The sequence below is a fragment of the Ranitomeya variabilis genome, chromosome 3 (genome assembly GCF_051348905.1).
Source record: "Ranitomeya variabilis isolate aRanVar5 chromosome 3, aRanVar5.hap1, whole genome shotgun sequence".
Classification (NCBI taxonomy): Eukaryota; Metazoa; Chordata; class Amphibia; order Anura; family Dendrobatidae; genus Ranitomeya; species Ranitomeya variabilis.
The window spans coordinates 605,496,247-605,518,201 of record NC_135234.1 but is presented as its reverse complement, the minus strand read 5'-3'; positions in this window follow the sequence as shown (position 1 = coordinate 605,518,201).

The following is a 21,955-nucleotide window of genomic DNA, read 5'->3' as shown; positions in this document are numbered from 1 at the left end:
CAAGCCAATCACTGCAATGCCCTTCTCTAAGATGGTGGAGACTGAGATCTATGTCATCACGCTGCCCACACTCTGCATCCACCTTCATTGGCTGAGAAATGGCGCTTTTAGCGTCATTGAAACGCGACTTTGGCGCGAAAGTCGCGTACCGCATGGCAGACCCCACACAGGGATCGGCTTGGTTTCATGAGACGCCGACTTTGCCAAAAGTCGGCGACTTATGAAAATGAACGATCCGTTTCGCTCAAACCTAATTTGGACTACTACTGCCCCAGTGCTGCTTGCAACCCTGCTTTTCTGCACATGGCTCTCCTGGAGCACATACTCATTCCCATGTGTGAGTTTTAATTTTCGAACACGGATTTGTATTTACATCCGACCTTTTTTTGGCTTTATATGTCAGTATTATTCTCTGCTGCATGTATCTTTCATGACTTAGGTGTTATTATAATCAACATACCGCATGGTTCTATTTTGGCTTATTTCATATGCAGAGTTTGTAGGTCATTTTAGAGTGCTTATAATGGTGTTATTGTATTATATTGTTTCATACATATGGCTACAGGACTCGGGGACTTTTTTATTTGTTTTAATTGATTTTAATTGTATGTCCACCCTTCTTGTCCCTTTCATGTTAATAAACTTTGAATATTATTATGCATTCCTGAGTGTGCACAATTCTTTGTAGTTCTTTATTTTCATTCGTTCCATTGTAAGGATTTAACTTGTGTCGCAGCACCTCTTTTTAGCATGCATTGATAATTGACCAGTGCGCCCTTGTCATATAATTTGGTATGGAAAGCAGGTTGATCTGTTGCATGTGGTATCAGGGCTCCCAGCACAGCAGGCCTACACCGATCCCTCACCTACCTCGTCTTAATTTGAAGATCAATAAAAAGTTGTAAATGCTGACCCCCGATACCTCATGCCTGACTGATTGCTGCCGTGCCATGCTCCAATTTGTACTGTGGGTGAACTGAGGCCACTTTCCTGGTGTCTCCCCTTCTTTTGATGTGTTTTGGCAGCATTTGGGCCCCTTTGAAGGTGTTGTGCATCCGTTTGTTTTTGCCTCCCATTCACTTGAAAGGCGTTCGGCTATGTTCGGCAAATATTTGATAAATAAATCGGCGAATATTTCAAATTCAGTGGTCGTAATCCGAACAGAACATTGAAATATTCGCTCATCTCTAGTTTTGAGTACATTTTGTTGCTATTTAAGCCTCAAAAAATGTGTTCTAAAATTGATTGGTATAATATAGTTCGCCTCCATAAAGTATTACATCTTCTTGGGTACATTTCATAGCTATATAAGTCTCAGAAACATGATAAAAAATGTATCGGTATTATATTGCTCATCGATAGTCTTTTACATGTTCTTGAGAAGTTTTCATTGCTATATAAGCCTGAAAAAACTTGTTGAAAATTTTAGACTGTGTGCACACGTTGCAAATTTGGTGCATTTTTAACATGTTTTTTCTGCCCGGATTTGTCACAAAACCTGATGCTAGCAAAGTGAATGAGAAACCTAAAGTGTCATGCGCACGTTAAGTATTTTTGAACTGCAGATTTGGTGCAGAAAATAATCTGCAGCGTGTAAATTCTCTGTGCATTTGTGCCCTGCACTTTTCTCCATTGACCACTCAAATCAGTAAAAAACGCATCAAAAAAGCACCAAAAACGCACTTTTTTGCAGCTACGTTTTTCCTGCCTAGAGATGCAGAAATTTTACTCAGCATGTGCACATACCCTCATCGGTATTATGTTGGTCACCCACAGACTATCCTGTGATCTAGAATACATTTCTTTGGTATACAACCTTCAAAAAACTTGTTCAAAAACTTAGCAGTATTATATTGCTCATCCATAGAGTTTAACCCCTTCCTGACATCGGACGTACTATCCCGTCGAGGTGGGGTGGGCCCGTATGACCGCCGACGGGATAGTACGTCATACGCGATCAGCGGCGCTCACGGGGGGAGCGCCGCCGATCGCGGCCGGGTGTCAGCTGCCTATCGCAGCTGACATCCGGCACTATGTGCCAGGAGCGGTCACGGACCGCCCCCGGCACATTAACCCCCGGCACACCGCGATCAAACATGATCGCGATGTGCCGGCGGTGCAGGGAAGCATCGCGCAGGGAGGGGGCTCCCTGCGGGCTTCCCTGAGCCCCCCGCAGCAACGCGATGTGATCGCGTTGCTGCGAGGGTCTTACCTCCCTCCCTGCAGCTCCCAGACCCGGATCCAAGATGGCCGCGGATCCGGGTCCTGCAGGGAGGGAGGTGGCTTCACAGACGCCTGCTCAGAGCAGGCACTGTGAAGCAGCCTGCACTTTCCTCAGATCGGTGATCTGTCAGAGTGCTATGCAAACTGGCAGATCACCGATCTGTATTGTCCCCCCCTGGGGCAAAGTAAAAAAGTTAAAAAAAAAAATTTCCAAATGTGTAAAAAAAAAAAAAAAAAAAAAAAAAATATTCCAAAATAATGAAAAAAAAAATAAAATATTATTCCCATAAATACATTTCTTTATCTAAATAAAATAAAAAAAACAATAAAAGTACACATATTTAGTATCGCCGCGTCCGTAACGACCCAACCTATAAAACTGCCCCACTAGTTAACCCCTTCAGTAAACACCGTAAGAAAAAAAAAAAAAAAACGAGGCAAAAAACAACGCTTTATTACCATACCACCGAACAAAAAGTGGAATAACACGCGATCAAAAAGACGGATATAAATAACCATGGTACCGCTGAAAACGTCATCTTGTCCCGCAAAAAACGAGCCGCCATACAGCATCATCAGCAAAAAAATAAAAAAGTTATAGTCCTGAGAATAAAGCGATACCAAAATAATTATTTTTTCTATAAAATAGTTTTTATCGTATAAAAGCGCCAAAACATAAAAAAATTATATAAATGAGATATCGCTGTAATCGTACTGACCCGACGAATAAAACTGCTTTATCAATTTTACCAAACGCGAAACGGTATAAACGCCTCTCCCAAAAGAAATTCATGAATAGCTGGTTTTTGGTCATTCTGCCTCACAAAAATCGGAATAAAAAGTGATCAAAAATGGCCACGTGTCCGAAAATGTTACCAATAAAAACGTCAACTCGTCCCACAAAAAACAAGACCTCACATGACTCTGTGGACCAAAATGTGGAAAAATTATAGGTCTCAAAATGTGGAGATGCAAAAACTTTTTTGCTATAAAAAGCGTCTTTTAGGCTGGTTTCACACTTGCGTTTTTATCTGCATGCGTTTTTTAAAAAAACGCATGTGTGAAAAAACGCATGTAAACGTGGTAAAACGCATGCGTTTTTAGACGCATGCGTTTTTATAGAAAAACACAAGAAAACAAACAAAAAAAAAAAACCCTACCCCTAACCCTACCCCTACCCCTAACCTGAAATACGTGGCACTAAAATATACGTTTATATACGTATATAAGTGCCACGATATTTCAGTGGCCACGTATATAAGTGCCACGTATATAAGTGCCACGTATATAAGTGCCACGTATATAAGTGCCACGTACTTAAGTGCCACGTACTTAAGTGCCACGTACTTAAGTGCCACGTACTTAAGTGCCACGTACTTAAGTGCCACGTATTTACGTGCCACGTATTTACGTGCCACGTATTTACGTGCCACGTACTTAAGTGCCACGTACTTAAGTGCCACGTACTTAAGTGCCACGTATTTACGTGCCACGATATTTGAGTGCCACGTATAACCACATAGTTATAGTATTTATAGTACGTGGCACTGAAATACGTGGCACTGAAATATCGTGGCACTGAAACACGTGGCACTGAAACACGTGGCACTGAAACACGTGGCACTGAAACACGTGGCACTTAAATACGTGGCACTTAAATATGTGGCACTTAAATACGTGGCACTTAAATACGTGGCACTTATGACTGTCAGAAAATGTTCATTAAACGGTTAGAGGTGAGGTTAGGGGTAGGGTTAGGGTTACCGTTGGGATTAGGGTTAGGGGTGTGTTTGGGTTAGGGTTTCAGGTAGAATTGGGGAGTTTCCACTGTTCAGGCACATCAGGGGCTCTCCAAACGCGACATGGCGTCCGATCTCAATTCCAGCCAATTCTGCGTTGAAAAAGTAAAACAGTGCTCCTTCCCTTCCGAGCTCTCCCGTGCGTCCAAAAAGGGGTTCACCCCAACATATGGGTTATCAGCGTACTCGGGACAAATTGAACAACAACTTCTGGGGTCCAAGTTCTCTTGTTATCCTTGGGAAAATAAAAATTTGGGGGGCTAAAAATCATTTTTGTGGGAAAAAAATATGTTTTATTTTCACGGCTCTGCGTTGTAAACTGTAGTGAAACACTTGGGGGTTCAAAGTTCTCACAACACATCTAGATAAGTTCCTTGGGAGGTCTATTTTCCAATATGGGGTCACTTGTGGGGGGTTTGTACTGTTTGGGTACATCAGGGGCTCTGCAAATGCAACGTGACGCCTGCAGACCAATCCATTTAAGTCTGCATTCCAAATGGCGCTCCTTCCCTTCCGAGCTCTGTCATGTGCCCAAACAGTGGTTACCCCCCACATAGGGGGTATCAGCGTACTCAGGACAAATTGGACAACAACTTGTAGGGTCCAATTTATTCTGTTACCCTTGTAAAAATACAAAGCTGGGGGCTAAAAAATCATTTTTGTGAAAAAAAAAGAATTTTTATTTTCACGGCTTTGCGTTACAAACTGTAGTGAAACACTTGGGGGTTCAAAGTTCTCACAACACATCTAGATAAGTTCCTTGGGAGGTCTAGTTTCCAATATGGGGTCACTTGTGGGGGGTTTGTACTGTTTGGGTACATCAGGGGCTCTGCAAATGCAACGTGACGCCTGCAGACCAATCCATTTAAGTCTGCATTCCAAATGGCGCTCCTTCCCTTCCGAGCTCTGTCATGTGCCCAAACAGTGGTTACCCCCCACATAGGGGGTATCAGCGTACTCAGGACAAATTGGACAACAACTTGTAGGGTCCAATTTATTCTGTTACCCTTGTAAAAATACAAAGCTGGGGGCTAAAAAATCATTTTTGTGAAAAAAAAAGAATTTTTATTTTCACGGCTTTGCGTTACAAACTGTAGTGAAACACTTGGGGGTTCAAAGTTCTCACAACACATCTAGATAAGTTCCTTGGGAGGTCTAGTTTCCAATATGGGGTCACTTGTGGGGGGTTTGTACTGTTTGGGTACATCAGGGGCTCTGCAAATGCAACGTGACGCCTGCAGACCAATCCATTTAAGTCTGCATTCCAAATGGCGCTCCTTCCCTTCCGAGCTCTGTCATGTGCCCAAACAGTGGTTACCCCCCACATAGGGGGTATCAGCGTACTCAGGACAAATTGGACAACAACTTGTAGGGTCCAATTTATTCTGTTACCCTTGTAAAAATACAAAGCTGGGGGCTAAAAAATCATTTTTGTGAAAAAAAAAAGAATTTTTATTTTCACGGCTTTGCGTTACAAACTGTAGTGAAACACTTGGGGGTTCAAAGTTCTCACAACACATCTAGATAAGTTCCTTGGGAGGTCTAGTTTCCAATATGGGGTCACTTGTGGGGGGTTTGTACTGTTTGGGTACATCAGGGGCTCTGCAAATGCAACGTGACGCCTGCAGACCAATCCATTTAAGTCTGCATTCCAAATGGCGCTCCTTCCCTTCCGAGCTCTGTCATGTGCCCAAACAGTGGTTACCCCCCACATAGGGGGTATCAGCATACTCAGGACAAATTGGAAAACAACTTTTAGGGTCCAATTTATTCTGTTACCCTTGTAAAAATACAAAGCTGGGGGCTAAAAAATCATTTTTGTGAAAAAAAAAAGAATTTTTATTTTCACGGCTTTGCGTTACAAACTGTAGTGAAACACTTGGGGGTTCAAAGTTCTCACAACACATCTAGATAAGTTCCTTGGGAGGTCTAGTTTCCAATATGGGGTCACTTGTGGGGGGTTTGTACTGTTTGGGTACATCAGGGGCTCTGCAAATGCAACGTGACGCCTGCAGACCAATCCATTTAAGTCTGCATTCCAAATGGCGCTCCTTCCCTTCCGAGCTCTGTCATGCGCCCAAACAGTGGTTACCCTCCATATATGGGGTATCAGCGTACTCAGGACAAATTGGACAACAACTTTTGGGGTCCAGTTTATTCTGTTACTCTTGTAAAAATACAAAAGCTGGGGGCTAAAAAATCATTTTTGTGAAAAAAAAAAGGAATTTTTATTTTCACGGCTCTGCGTTATAATCTGTAGTGAAACACTTGGGGGTGCAAAGCTCTCAAAACACATCTAGATAAGTTCCTTAGGGGGTCTAATTTCCAAAATGGTGTCATTTGTGGGGGGTTTCAATGTTTAGGCACATCAGGGGCTCTCCAAACGCAACATGGCGTCCCATCTCAATTCCAGTCAATTTTGCATTGAAAAGTCAAATGGCGCTCCTTCCCTTCCAAGCTCTGCCATGCGCCCAAACAGTGGTTTACCCCAACATATGGGGTATCTGCGTACTCAGGACAAATTGCACAACATTTTTTGGGGACCAATTTCTTCTCTTACCCTTGGGAAAATAAAAAATTGGGGGCGAAAAGATCATTTTTGTGAAAAAATATGATTTTTTATTTTTACGGCTCTGCATTATAAACTTCTGTGAAGCACTTGGTGGGTCAAAGTGCTCACCACACATCTAGATAAGTTCCTTAGGGGGTCTACTTTCCAAAATGGTGTCACTTGTAGGAGGTTTCAATGTTTAGGCACATCAGGGGCTCTCCAAACGCAACATGGCGTCCCATCTCAATTCCAGTCAATTTTGCATTGAAAAGTCAAATGGCGCTCCTTCACTTCCGAGCTCTGCCATGCGCCCAAACAGTGGTTTACCCCAACATATGGGGTATCTGCGTACTCAGGACAAATTGCACAACATTTTTTGGGGACCAATTTCTTCTCTTACCCTTGGGAAAATAAAAAATTGGGGGCGAAAAGATCATTTTTGTGAAAAAATATGATTTTTTATTTTTACGGCTCTGCATTATAAACTTCTGTGAAGCACTTGGTGGGTCAAAGTGCTCACCACACATCTAGATAAGTTCCTTAGGGGGTCTACTTTCCAAAATGGTGTCACTTGTAGGGGGTTTCAATGTTTAGGCACATCAGGGGCTCTCCAAACGCAACATGGCGTCCCATCTCAATTCCAGTCAATTTTGCATTGAAAAGTCAAATGGCGCTCCTTCCCTTCCAAGCTCTGCCATGCGCCCAAACAGTGGTTTACCCCAACATATGGGGTATCTGCGTACTCAGGACAAATTGCACAACATTTTTTGGGGACCAATTTCTTCTCTTACTCTTGGGAAAATAAAAAATTGGGGGCGAAAAGATCATTTTTGTGAAAAAATATGATTTTTTATTTTTACGGCTCTGCATTATAAACTTCTGTGAAGCACTTGGTGGGTCAAAGTGCTCACCACACATCTAGATAAGTTCCTTAGGGGGTCTACTTTCCAAAATGGTGTCACTTGTAGGGGGTTTCAATGTTTAGGCACATCAGGGGCTCTCCAAACGCAACATGGCGTCCCATCTCAATTCCAGTAAATTTTGCATTGAAAAGTCAAATGGCGCTCCTTCCCTTCCAAGCTCTGCCATGCGCCCAAACAATGGTTTACACCCACATATGGGGTATCAGCGTACTCAGGACAAATTGTACAACAACTTTTGCAGTCTATTTTCTCCTGTTACCCTTGGTAAAATAAAACAAATTGGAGCTGAAATAAATTTTGTGTGAAAAAAAATTAAATGTTCATTTTTATTTAAACATTCCAAAAATTCCTGTGAAACACTTGAAGGGTTAATAAACTTCTTGAGTGTGGTTTTGAGCACCTTGAGGGGTGCAGTTTTTAGAATGGTGTCACACTTGGGTATTTTCTATCATACAGACCCCTCAAAATGACTTCAAATGAGATGTGGTCCCTAAAAAAAAATGGTGTTGTAAAAATGAGAAATTTCTGGTCAACTTTTAACCCTTATAACTCCCTAACAAAAAAAAATTTTGGTTCCAAAATTGTGCTGATGTAAAGTAGACATGTGGGAAATGTTAATTATTAAGTATTTTGTGTGACATATGTCTGTGATTTAAGGGCATAAAAATTCAAAGTTGGAAAATTGCAAAATTTTCAAAATTTTCGCCAAATTTCCGTTTTTTTCACAAATAAACGCAAGTTATATCGAAGAAATTTTACCACTATCATGAAGTACAATATGTCACGAGAAAACAATGTCAGAATCGCCAAGATCCGTTGAAGCGTTCCAGAGTTATAACCTCCTAAAGGGACAGTGGTCAGAATTGTAAAAATTGGCCCGGTCATTAACGTGCAAACCACCCTTGGGGGTGAAGGGGTTAACATATTCTTTTGTAGATATTGCTGCCTTATAAGCCTCAAAACAATTGTTCAAAATTTTAGGCTGTGTGCACACATTACAAATTTTTTGCATTTTTGTCACTTTTTGGCGCGGATTTGTGGCAGAACCTGAAACAAAACCTCATGACAGCAAAGTTAATGAGAAACCTAATGCAAAAGTTAAGTATTTTTCACTCGCAGTTTTGGTGCAGAAAATAATCTGTAGCGTGTCAATTCTCTCTGTGCGTTTTTGCTCTTTGCTTTTCATCATTGACTTCAGGGCAAAAAAGCACCAAAAATTAGGCAAAAACGCGTGTTTTTGCAGCTGCATGTTTCCAGCCAAGAGATGCAGAAATGATGCAGAAATTTTACTCAACATGTACACATACCCTTCTCGGTATTATATTGCTCACTCATGGGCTATTCCAAGGTCTGGAGTACATTTCATTTATGAGTCTAGGAAAACCAATACATGACACTTTGAACAGAATGTGTATGAGGCCCTTCTGTATGTCTAATGCGGGGTGTATCTGAGTCTAATTTTTGGCAGTTCTTCCTTCCGTCATAAATTAAACTGATAAAAAAATAAATTTAGGTTTACTTAAATTATATTTTTTTAAATCCTTTTTAAATTCGACTTTATATACAAGTCATTATACAGGAAAAACATTTTCTGAACATTTTTTTTCCTGTAATATGCATTTTCTCGTCGTTTTGGAATGTTTTATTGTCACTCCTTAAAGTGGAGTAAAAGCGTGACACCTTTGTTCTCAGCAGTGATCTGGGAGTCAGAGATGCTTCCAAGGGTCTTCCCCATGCTGTTCTCTTTCCATTCATTTGAACATTTTTACTGCCCCCAACCAGACCTCTTTGTAGGGTCTGCCGGAAAAAAGCTTGGCTTTCCCATTGACTCCCATTATACTCATTACTCAAAATGAGCATGAAAGTATTAGGAATTGCAACGAGCACCCGAGCATTTTAGTGCTCACTCATCCCTAATAAACACATATTACTTTTAAGTAATTATTCCTCCATCTTGTAGCATAATAAATAGTCACCCCACATTGCAGTGTAGACACAGCACTGCACTTACTCCATAATGTTCCCTATCGTCAAGACCCACGCTGATGGCTTTACATACAACCAGAAAGATAATGGCCCAACGCACACACACTTCAGCATAGCAGTGCCACACAGGTATGGATCTCTGTCCTGCTTACCTACCACATTCTGCATTACTCATAGGCCGGGACCACATGGCCATATGTTCTCTCATGCGAGAGAAACGGATCGATTATGCTAATGCCGCTTGGCTCAAACTCTGTCAGTGTCATCTTACAGTAGAGTGATCCAACTCACTTACATGCGAGAATCGTATCACAGGTGTGGAGAAGGCTGAGAACTTAATTTCTACATCGTCTCCATTGTGTGAGTCCGCTGATGTCGGGCAGCACTCAGATGACATCAGAGTGCAGGCCGAAGTTACACATGTACTCATAGACTTGCATGGGTGCATGTTATCTCAGTTCCAGAGACACTTGCAACATGCTGAAATTGTTTTCTCATGCTGATTCTGCACGTTAAAAAAATAGTAGATCTGCACTGCCCCATATAATAGCATAGATTTGATTGCTATCCAATAAAACATCAGATAACAGTTGGGTTGGCTGTGTTATACGCCGATGTGAGCCAGCCCATAGACTGAGGCTCAGTCCATGATGTTGCTTTCCTCATGCTCTTCATCAGCAACTGGTGGGGTGAACATCTTTTTCCCATTAAATGCGCCAACAGTGGAGCATCTGCAGTAAGTTTGAAACTGATTTGCCCCACTTACCACTCAAATCTAGCAGTCAGCACCATGTGCAACTGCACAGTTCACACATACAGTGGCAGGTAAAAGTTTGGGCACCCCTGGTCAAAATTATTGTTATTTTGAACAGTTAAGTTGAAAATGAAATGATTTCTAAAAGGTCTAAAGTTGAAGATATCACATTTCCTTTGAATTTTAGGCAGAAAAATTGTAATTTTTTAAATTTCAAAAACTGCAAAAAGTAAAATGGGCCGATGCACTAGTTTTGGATACCCTTCATGGTTAGTACCTAGTATCACCCCCTTTTGCAAGTATCACAGTTTGCAAACGCTTTCAGTAGGCAACCAAGTCTTTCAATTCTTGTTTAAGGGATTTTCATAAATTCTTCCTTGGAAAATTCTTCCACTTCTGTGAGATTCCTGGGTCGTCTTGCATGCACTGCTATTTTGAGGTTTAGCCACAGATTTTCAATGATACTCCGATCAGGGGACTGTGAGGGCCATTGTAAAACCTTCAGCTTGCGCCGTTCGAGATAGTCTATTGTGGATTTTGATGTGTGTTTACGATCATTATCCATTTGTAGAAGCCATCCTCTTTTCAAATTCAGCTTTTTTACAGATGGTGTTATGATTGCATCAAGACTTTTCTGAAATTTCATTTAATCCATTCTTCCCTCTACCCGTGACATGTTCCCCCGTTCCATTGTCTGGAAACACCAAAGCATGATTGATCCACTTCATGCTTAATAGTTGGTGAGATGTTCTTTTCCAGAAATTCTGTGCTCTTTTTTTTCTTTACACAATGCTTTGATCATTGTGGCCTAAGATTTCTATTTCAACCTCATCGGTCCACAGGGCTTGTTTTCAAAATGCATCAGGTTTGTTCAGATGTCCTTTTTCATACTTTGATTGTGAATTTTATTTTTGAGGATGCAGGAGAGGTTTTATTCTGATGTCCCTTTTATGATTTTTTTTTTTGCCTTCGGGTTGTGTCTACTTTGATACTGATTTTGGAGCTGATACTACTCCTTTTAAGGAATATCCCTAAAACTAACTATTTATTAAATGAAGTTTACCAAACCTTTCTCCAAAACTAGTAGTGAAAATATATTTAGATTGTAGAACATTCTCACTAGATGAAAGTTGGGAAATGTAAACTACAGAAAGGAACTTTTGGATAGAGTCTTCAGATAAAGCGCACCAGGCAGATTACTATAATGGGTTATTCGGAGATGCTTATTGTGTTTTCATTTAGTGCAAAAGCCTGTTTGGTACAACTCTGGAGCAGCAACATTAATTGAAAACCTTGACAAGTGACTAACAGAATACATTACAGGACCAGAGATCCGGAAGAACAAAAGAATGATTTATCTTTCTAATTTTTACTCGGTTAAGAAAATAAATGTTTAGAATAGAGCAGCACTTGATCGCATACATAAGGGATGTTGAGTGGTAAAGCTGCTGGTACTCTGCAAAAAATAGATAGACTATAGCTGTATCTGAAAAAAAGAAGGATGTTTTTATTATTCCCAAGACAGTAGGACAAAACCCCACCATCTGGTGAAAAGGTTACATTTTATTGGCTATAAAGCCAGTGATATATAAACCAAGGCATTCTTTGTCACACAGTTACATATAGATTATAAATACTGTGAATATGTGTAAGTTCAAGCAATAGGAAATTGCTTAAATATTAATTTCACAGTAGTGTCAGTATTTCCGTAATTACCTTTGTGAGGCAAGAGTGATCTTACAATATTTCAAGACTGTTTATATAGATATCTGCCAGTAGACCTAAAAGGGTTTTCCGAAGAACAAAATACATTTTCATTAATATATCTTGTAATAGAAATAAGTTCCACAATTAGATTTGTAAAAACAAAATGTTCCTGTGCTGAGATAATCTTATAATTGTGTCCATGCAGTGTACTGTGTAATGTCTGTGTCTGACCGTACAGGGATATGATCTCATACCACAGCTCCTGGGCAGGGGAGGAAGCAAGAGCGAGTATACAGACATTACAGCATGGGATCACAGATGATTATTTCTCCGAGGTACAAGCAGTTTTAAACAGCCAGGGAGATGTTTTACCTCACAGAAAGCAGCAGCTCCGATCCCCTTCTGTCCTGTCTGTATTCTCTCTTTTACTTCCTTCCCTGCACTGCTCAACATGGTTTCCTCTCCACTATTGGTATTTGACAGAGGGTATTGATATATGTGTATTATGTGCATATATGAGAACGCAATGTTTGTGTGAAATGTGTCTGTAAGTATGTATGCAAGTATGATGGCCGGAAGAGCACGAGCAGAGAACGGCAAACGGTGTTAGAAATTCTTGGATGTAACAATGGGTGTTGTAGATACAATCAAAGTGTGAATATTCTGTATGTATGTGTGCCTGTATAATGTGTGTATGTGTGTGCAATGTATATATATTTCTAATGTGTGTGATGTTTATACATAGTGGCACAATTTATGTGTGTAGCATAGTGACGTAAAGTATGTGTGCAGCTTAACGTCAATATGAAGGTGTACAGTGAAATTATATTCCCACCTATGTAAGAGAATGCATCTTATCACTTATTTTATACTGCTTTGCACTACCACTGCAAAAATCTCCTAACTGCCGCTCCGCCTAGAGACTAGTGTAAATTGAAACTAATTAATAGGAGCAATCCAGTGCCATATTATTGTATGTTGCACAAATAAACAATTGTAAAGTCTGTTGAGAAAACTATCCATAGAGTAATAAGAAAGTAAATAAATAAGCATAGATAAAAATACAAAATACTTGCAATGGCTATTATGGGGTCTAAAAAACATTTCAATGAACTATGGTTGTGTTGCACCTGTCTCTGATGATCACTTTACAGGAAATTTCTAAGACCAGGGTCAGACAAGCATATGAAAGTCAACCAGTTTTCCTGCACAAAAGTCAAATCATTTTCTTTGATATTGTCTTCTTTGTGCCATCGGTGAATCCATATTTTCCATCTGTGTAATATCCATATTTATACATCAGCATTTTAAAAGGTACATGATTAGTGATGATCGAATAGTGAAATATTTGGTTTCAGGAAAATCGGCTGAAATAATTTCTAATATCCGTGTGTTCGTAACGAATAATAAATCCAATGCAAGTCAATTGGAAAGCCGAATATTTTTCTGCTGTACTCAACAAACAGGTCTGGGGGCCTGAGAAAAAAGCTTAAATGGATGGGAAAGAGCTAAAACTAAATGGGAACAGCATGGAGAAGATGCCTGCATGCCTTTCTGACTTACATATAGTATCTGAGAATAATGTTGTCAGACTATTGCACAAATTTTACAGATTTTTTAAAAAGACCTACCAAACCAAAAATTTTTTTTAAAGGAAAAATGCTAAGAAACATTTTTTCCTTCATAATTACATGTATATAACGCAAACAAAAATAAAATAAATTATACCTCCGCTTTAGCATATGTTCACGGAGTGTTTTGGCATTAGTTTTTACTTTAACATTTGTGAGGGCTCTCATGCCTTAATTTGGGAGGTCCCTTCCTCATGCCAAATAGTTAACAAGATTCTACCAGACACCAAATGCAGAAAGAATTAATACAGTGTACGCAAGCAAGGGCCTGTATTTTGCTCAGTCTGTCAGGTATGAAACACATGTCAGGAACATGTACTAGCTTAATTTTACTTGGAAGTAGCCTCCTCAAAGGAAGGCGACAGGAGTGCCATTGACCAATCTACAAGCCTACACACTTCTTCTGGAAACTAATTATCCAACCAGGCAGAATGTATCTTTTGTATGGTTTTGAGAAACAATGGAGAAATTAGAGGATATGTCCCAGAGAGTGTCGAGTAGAGTTGAGCGACTTTTACTTTTTTAGGATCGAGTCGGGTTTCGTCAAAAATCGGTGAAATCGGCCGATTATTGCGTAAAGTTGGGGGCCGACTGAAACACGAAACCCAATGCAAGTCAATGGGGAATCAAAGTCGGCACAGAGTGGAGGACAGGAAAACACCTACAGTGCCAATTTTAATGCCAAAAACATCAATTTTTATTACTGAAGCTTGTCAATCTTAATTTACTTTATAATAATAGTTAGGCATTGAAAACTTGGGGTCATTTGGCTAAAGTTGTGGGGGGGGGTCGGGCTGGCTCAAGTTTTTCGTGGGCCCAGGAAACGCAGAATACGTCAAGGAGGTGGAGCAGGGAGAGGTAAGTATTTCAACTTTGGAAGTGCTGTGATCCTGAGCAAGCAGTGGGGGCCCACTCATTGGCATTGGCACTGGCACAGGGCCCCTCATAGTACGGCAGTGTGTTTGACGGCGGGTGGCGCCTCCCACCGCCAGAGACACTTTTGTGTACTATGAGGGGCCCTGTGCCAGTAATGTTGCCAACGAGTATGCCCCCCCACCTGATGAAGGAACCTGCACTTTCATCTGCAACTTCCTCTTTGTCCCCGTGTAAGGTGGTATAGTATGCGGGAAGGGGAACCTGACTTTCAGCAGGGTCAGATTCTGGCTGTGTAGAGTGCAAGGGGAATGTAGTGGTCTGGGTCAATGTACCAGCAGACTCATCTAGCAGTGGCTGGGCAATGGGCAGGATGAGGAGGAAATACAGATATAGGCCCAAATAATAAAGTGGGCTAAATGCAGTTCAAATGTGGTAATAGGACTAAACTGGCGGCGTTGCTTTGTTCAGCAGAGGACAATTGTAAGGAGTGGCTGACACAGTGAGTAGGCCCAAATAAGTAAGTAGGCTAAATGTAGTTCAAAAATGGTAACAGGACTAAACTGGCGGCATTGCTTTGTTCAGCGGAGGGCAATTGTAAGGAGAGGCTGACACAGTGAGTAGGCCCAAAAAAGCAAGTTGGCTAAAAGCAGTTCAAATGTGGTAACAGGACTAAACTGGCGGCGTTGCTTTGTTCAGCGGAGGACAATTGTAAGGAGAGGCTGACACAGTGAGTAGGCCCAAATAAACAAGTTGGCTAAAAGCAGTTCAAAATTGGTAACAGGACTAAACTGCCGGCGTTGCTTTGTTCAGCGGAGGGCAATTGTAAGGAGAGGCTGACACAGTGAGTAGGCCCAAATAAGCAAGTTGGCTAAAAGCAGTTCAAATGTGGTAACAGGACTAAACTGGCGGCGTTGCTTTGTTCAGCGGAGGACAATTGTAAGGAGTGGCTGACACAGTTAGTAGGCCCAAATAAGCAAGTAGGCTAAAAGCAGTTCAAAATTGGTAACAGAACTACACTGGCGGCATTGCTTTGTTCAGCGGAGGACAATTGTAAGGAGTGGCTGACACAGTTAGTAGGCCCAAATAAGCAAGTAGGCTAAAAGCAGTTCAAAATTGGTAACAGGACTACACTGGCGGCGTTGCTTTGTTCAGCAGAGGACAATTGTAAGGAGTGGCTGACACAGTTAGTAGGCCCAAATAAGCAAGTAGGCTAAAAGCAGTTCAAAATTGGTAACAGGACTACACTGGTGGCGTTGCTTTGTTCAGCGGAGGACAATTGTAAGGAGAGGCTGACACAGTGAGTAGGCCCAAATAAGTAAGTAGGCTAAATGTCTGCCAAATTTTTTTCATAAATAAACAGGTGCCATAGCTAGGTACAGGGGTGGGCTCCTCTGCTGAGTAGCAGACAGTGGTAGTAGGCGCAAAGTATTAACTGGTCTAAATGGAGGCCAGGACCCCTGTATATTTTAACTATCATCTATCATTTCAACAAATTTGTATTGGCAGTGCCATTGAAGGATTTAACAGCACAGGCTACACAGTGGTGGAGCAGGGAGAGGTAAGTGTTGCAAGTGGTAGAGCACTGTTTGAGCTGGGGGGAACACTCTCATGGGTGGCGGTACTGGCACAGGGCCCCTCATATTACGACGGTGTGTCTGACGTTGGTTGTGCACCACCACCATCAGAGACACTTCATTGTACTATGAGGGACCCTGTGCCAGTGCCGTCGCCCAAGAGTGGGCACACCCACCTGTCCAGGCAAACGGCACTCGCACGGGTGCTTGCGCCAGGTGGTGAACACGGCCCTGTGGGGGGAGTCAGCCCATTTAGAGAGGTATAAAAATGGCCTATGGTGGACATTCAGTAGCTGCAAATGGAGGAATTGGAGAAGTAAGTAAGAGGAGGCCAAAAGCAAGACATTTTTCAGGCAAGCTATGTGTCAGCAGGGGAAGGTGGGGCCAAATAATTTGAAATCCATGATTGGTTCATTTTAATGAAGGTTAGATCATCAACATTTCGGGTAGCCAGACGTGTCCTTTTTTTGGTTAGTATTGAACCAGCAGCACTGAATACTCTTTCTGATAGCACACTAGCAGCAGGGCATGCGAGCTCCTGTAATGCATATTCTGCCAATTCAGGCCAGGTCTATTTTAGATGCCCATTAATCAAGGGGGAATGACCTGTGAGGGAGAGCATCGATAAGGGCAGAAAAGTAGTTCGGAACCATACTGGACAAATGCTGTCTCTTGTCACTTTGAATCGATGCAGCAGTACCTGTTGTGTCAGTGGGCGTTGCAAAATCACTCCACAACCTGGTCATAAAACCCCTCTGTCCAATGCCACTTCGGATTGGTGCACCTCTAACACCTCTGCCATGTTGCCCACTGCGGCTCGTGTGAGAACCATCACCGCCGCTGTGTGCTGGGAATGCCTGAACCAAACAGTCTACAAGTTACTTGTTTGGTAGCCAATATTTGCTCAAGGTTCTTATGTGGCATGATATTTTGTAATTTTCCTTTATATCGTGGATCCAGGAGGTAGGCCAACCAGTAATCGTCATCAGTCATCATTTTGATAATGCGGGAGTCCCTTTTTAGGATACGCAAGGCATACTCAGCCATGTGGGCCAATGTTCCAGGTGTCAATTCACTGCTTGTGCTGGGTTGAGGAGCACTTTCTTGCAAATCAACATCACTTGTGTCCCGCAAAAACCCTGTACCTGACCTTGCAACGCCACCAGTTTCTATTGCCCCCTGAGAAGTACCCTCCTCCCATAAATATTCATCCCAATCATCCTCCTCCTCCTCCTCTTTGTCCGCCACCTCGTCCAGGAGAGTTCCCTGAGCTGACAATGGCTGACTGTCATCAAGGCTTCCCTCCTCTTCAGCTGCAGATGCCTGCTCCTTAATGTGCATCAAACTTTGCATCAGCAGACGCATTAGTGGGATGCTCATGCTTATGATGGCGTCGTCTGCACTTACCAGCCGTGTGCATTCCTCAAAACACTGAAGGACTTGACAGAGGTCTTGCAGCTTCGACCACTGCACACCAGACAACTCCATGTCTGCCATCCAAGTGCCTGCCCGTGTATGTGTATCCTCCCACAAATAAATTACAGCACGCCTCTGTTCGCACAGCCTCTGAAGCATGTGCAGTGTGGAGTTCCACCTTGTTGCAACGTTGATCATTAGGCGGTGCTGGGGAAGCTTCAACGATTGCTGATGGTTGAGCATACAGCTGGAGTGTACGGGCGACCGGCGGATGTGCGAGCAAAGTCTTCGCACCTTCAGGAGCAGGGCTGGTAACCCCGGAAAATTTTTAAGGAAGCACTGCACCACCAAGTTCAAGGTGTGAGCCAGGCAAGGTATGTGTTTCAGTTCTGAAAGGGCTATGGCAGCCATAAAATTCCTTCCGTTATCACTGACTACCTTGCCTGCCTCAAGATGTACACTGCCCAGCCATGACTGAGTTTCTTGCTGCAAGTACTCGGCCAGTACTTCCGCGGTGTGTCTGTTATCGCCCAAACACTTCATTTGTAACACAGCCTGCTGACGCTTACCACTAGCTGTTCAATAATGGGACACCTCGTGTGCAACACTGGCAGCTGCGGATGGAGTGGTCGTGTGACTGCACTCTGTGGATGAGCTTTCGCTTCTGGAGGAGGAGGGGTGGCGAATGCCTACAGCCAACTGTTTCCTAGACCATGGGCTAGGCAGAACTGTCCCACTATGGCTGTCTCCTGTGGACCCTGCATCCACCACATTAAGCCAGTGCGCCGTGATGGACACGTAACGTCCCTGGCCATGCCTACTGGTCCATGCATCTGTTGTGAGGTGCACCTTTCCACTGACTGATTGCCTCAGTGCATGGACAATGCGGTCTTTGACATGCTGGTGGAGGGCTGGGATGGCTTTTCTCGCAAAGAAGTGCCGACTGGGTAGGTCATAGCGTGGTACTGCATAGGCCATCAGGTCTTTGAAAGCTTCGCTTTCACCCAACCGGTAGGGCATCATCTCTAACGAGATTAGTATAGCAATGTGGGCGTTCAAACCCTGTGTACGCGGATGAGAGGATGAGTACTTTCTTTTCCTAACGAGAGTCTCTTGTAGGATGATCTGGACTGGAGAGCTGCATATGGTGGAACTAGCGGTGGTGGTGGACATGGCGGATTGAGAGAGGGTTGGTGATGGTATTCTTGATGTTGGCCTACATACAGTGTTTCCTATCAATAACCTTGTGATTCCCTGACTGCTTTGGCCTTGCGACGATACTCCACATTTGCTGCTGGTGGTGTCCTAACCGGTGGGCTTACAGTGAGGGAAGCAATGTAGCGTTGCTGACTACCTTCATTCTGAGCAGGTGCACCAACGGTACGTGATATTTGGTAGTTAGTCCAGGCTTGCAAGTGCATGCTGGTTAAATGTCTACGCATGCACGTTGTATTTAATTTGTGAAGATTCTTCCCTCTGCTAAAGGTCTTTGAGCATTTCTTACAGATAACTTTGCACTGATCATTCGGATCTTGGTTAAAAAATTGCCACACTGCACTCTTCCTACTATGGAATACCTTTTCAGGCATTGCACACTGTGCTTTCACCGGATGGCCACGCTGTCCTAAAACTGTTTTTGACACACTTTTTTGGCCTGATATGGGCCTGCCAGATAACAGCTATTGCGATGTAGATGGCTACTGAGGATCATCCACCTCCACTTCTGAGCTACTGGCAGCGGCACCCTCTTCCACAATGGCTGCCAATCTGGGTCAACAAATGGGTTATCTATCACCTCCTCTTCAATGTCATGTGCACCTTCCTCTGTGTCACCGTGTAAGGTGCTATAGCGTTCGGGACGGGGCACCATAGTCTCATCAGGGTCAGATTCTGGCTCAGTACACTGCGAGGGCAATGTAGTGATCTGAGTCAATGGAACAGCATAATAATCTGACTGTGGCTGTGCATCAGTGCACTCCAAGTCCGATTCATCTTGTAATGGGCAGTTAACAATTTCCCTTTCTAACCCAGGCACGGTATGTGTAAAGAGCTCCATGGAGTAACCTGTAGTGTCGCCTGACACATCCTTCACTTTTGGTTTGGGTGAAGGACACAGGGAAGCGACTTGTTCCTGACCGGGAGCATCCACTGACGACTCGCTGCTTTTATATTTGGAACTTTCTGAAGTGGAGGCGAAAGAGCTAGAGGCTGAGTCAGCAAGGAAAGCCAAAACTTTTTCCTGCTGCTCCGGCTTTAAAAGCTGTTTTCCTACTCCAAGATAAGGGAGCCTTCGAGGCCTTGTGTAGCCAGACGATGATGCTGGCTCAACACCTCCAGCCTTAGGTGCTATTTTGCTTTTCCCACTACCACCAGATGCTCCACCACCACCACCACCATCAGTACCAGCTGGCAACGACTGCCCACGGCCTCTTCCACCAGACTTCCTCATTTTTGGGAAAATCTAACCAAAATAACAACCGTTATATGGAACTGTTAAACAATGTAGAAGGTGTATATAAAATTGTTGAGAATTTAAATCTCTCTTTTTTTGGGGGGAGACTGAGCCCAAACTCAGGCCCAGTGTATAAAACAACGCAATGTGAGTGGCCGCAAGTGGCTGGCTGATATACGACAAACTAAGAGGACTGAGGTATATCCACTTTGTGAGAATTTGAATGTCACTTTTTTTGGGGGGGAGACTGAACCCAAACTCAGGCCCAGTGTATAAAACAATGCAATGTGAGTGGCAGCAAGTGGCTGGCTGATACACCACAAACTAAGAGGACTGAGGTATATCCACTTTGTAAGAATTTCAATCTCACTTTTTTTTTTGGGACACAGAACCCAAACTCAGGCCCAGTGTATAAAACAACGCAATGTGAGTGGCAGCAAGTGGCTGGCTGATACACCACAAACTAAGAGGACTGAGGTATATCCACTTTGTGAGAATTTCAATCTCACTTTTTTTTTTGGACACTGAACCAAAACTCAGGCCCAGTGTATAAAACAACACAATGGAAGTGGCAGAAAGTGGCTGGAAGATATATGAAAAAATACAAGGACTGTAGTACAATTTCAATCTCCCTACAATGATCTCAGGACAAGTATGGCAGCAATAAAAAGGACTGCTGCACACAAAAGTGTGGACAAATAAACAAGATAACTGTGCAGAAAGGAGCAACAGGATTGGTTTGCACAGCAGCGTGCAAACAGCAATGCAGCTATCAGGGAGCCTTATAAGGCAGCCTAATAAGCTACAGAGCTGATGCACAAAGATATATCCTCAAATGTCCCTGCAAAAAAAGGTGGTGTCGGACAGTGGAAATCGCTTCAGCACAAGCGGTTTGGGGGTTAATCTTCCCTCCCTAACTATGTCCCTGCTTCTGACGAAGCTGCAGCAACCTCTCCCTATGCTAAGATCGGCAGAAGTAAGATGGCGGTCGGCGTGCACGCCCCTTTATAGCCCCTGTGATGCCGCAGAAAGCAAGCCAATCACTGTCATGCCCTTCTGTAAGATGGTGGGGACTGAGACCTATGTCATCACGCTGCCCACACTCTGCGTCCTCCTTCATTGGCTGAGAAATGGCACTGAACACGTCATATGAAACGCGACTTTGGCGCGAAGATCGCCGACCTCATGGCTGATCCCACACTAGGATCGGGTCGGGTTTCATGAAACCCGACTTTGCCGAAAGTCGGCGATTTTTGAATTTGTCTGATCCGTTTCGCTCAACCCTAGTGTTGAGGTCTGCGGAGTGTATGACAGGCAGTGCTACAGAGCTCAGGTAAAGGCCTTAGTGTGGCAATGACCATGTTCTAGTATGTGTAAGGCTGCAGCCTGAATAGGTCTGTGTATTAACCCAGTCTCTTAGAAGTGCTTAAAATGTACAGAAACTGGCAAATACCCCACCACCATTTTTTTGTAAGGACCTGAATTTAGAAAATGAAAGGAAAGGCACAGTTTAAGAAAGAGACAGGTCTCATTTGCGATCCTGGAAAAGTCAGCAATGGTCTTTGTCCAGCACCGGACACTGTAAATTGCTAACGAATATGTATGCCCTATCTAACAATTTGTGAACAGACATATATGCTGACAACGGACAGCTGAACGCTGCGCTGGGACAATGAACTGGACGTGGTTGCTGACTGTTGTGTCTGTGCAACTTCAGGTTGTGGGCAGGAAGCATCAGCGCCTTCTTCCTGGACAGCAGATTGGGAGGGGCGTGACACAGGAGAAGGTCCAGTGGTTTCACCGTCAAACACGTATTTTGTACCCAGGCATTCAGCCCATCTACTGGCGTGCTGCGTATATGAGCAGTATATGGCGTATGCTAACAGGTACTACAGTATGTTACATTTCACTTTATATAAGGAGGTGTTTGTAAGATTTTCTATCGAGCAGCATATATACAGGTGCTTCTGCTGTCTCTCATCTTCCTCTTGACAATACCCCATAGATTTTCTATAAGGTTAAGGTCAGGCGAGTTTGCTGGCCAATCAAGCAAAGTGATACTG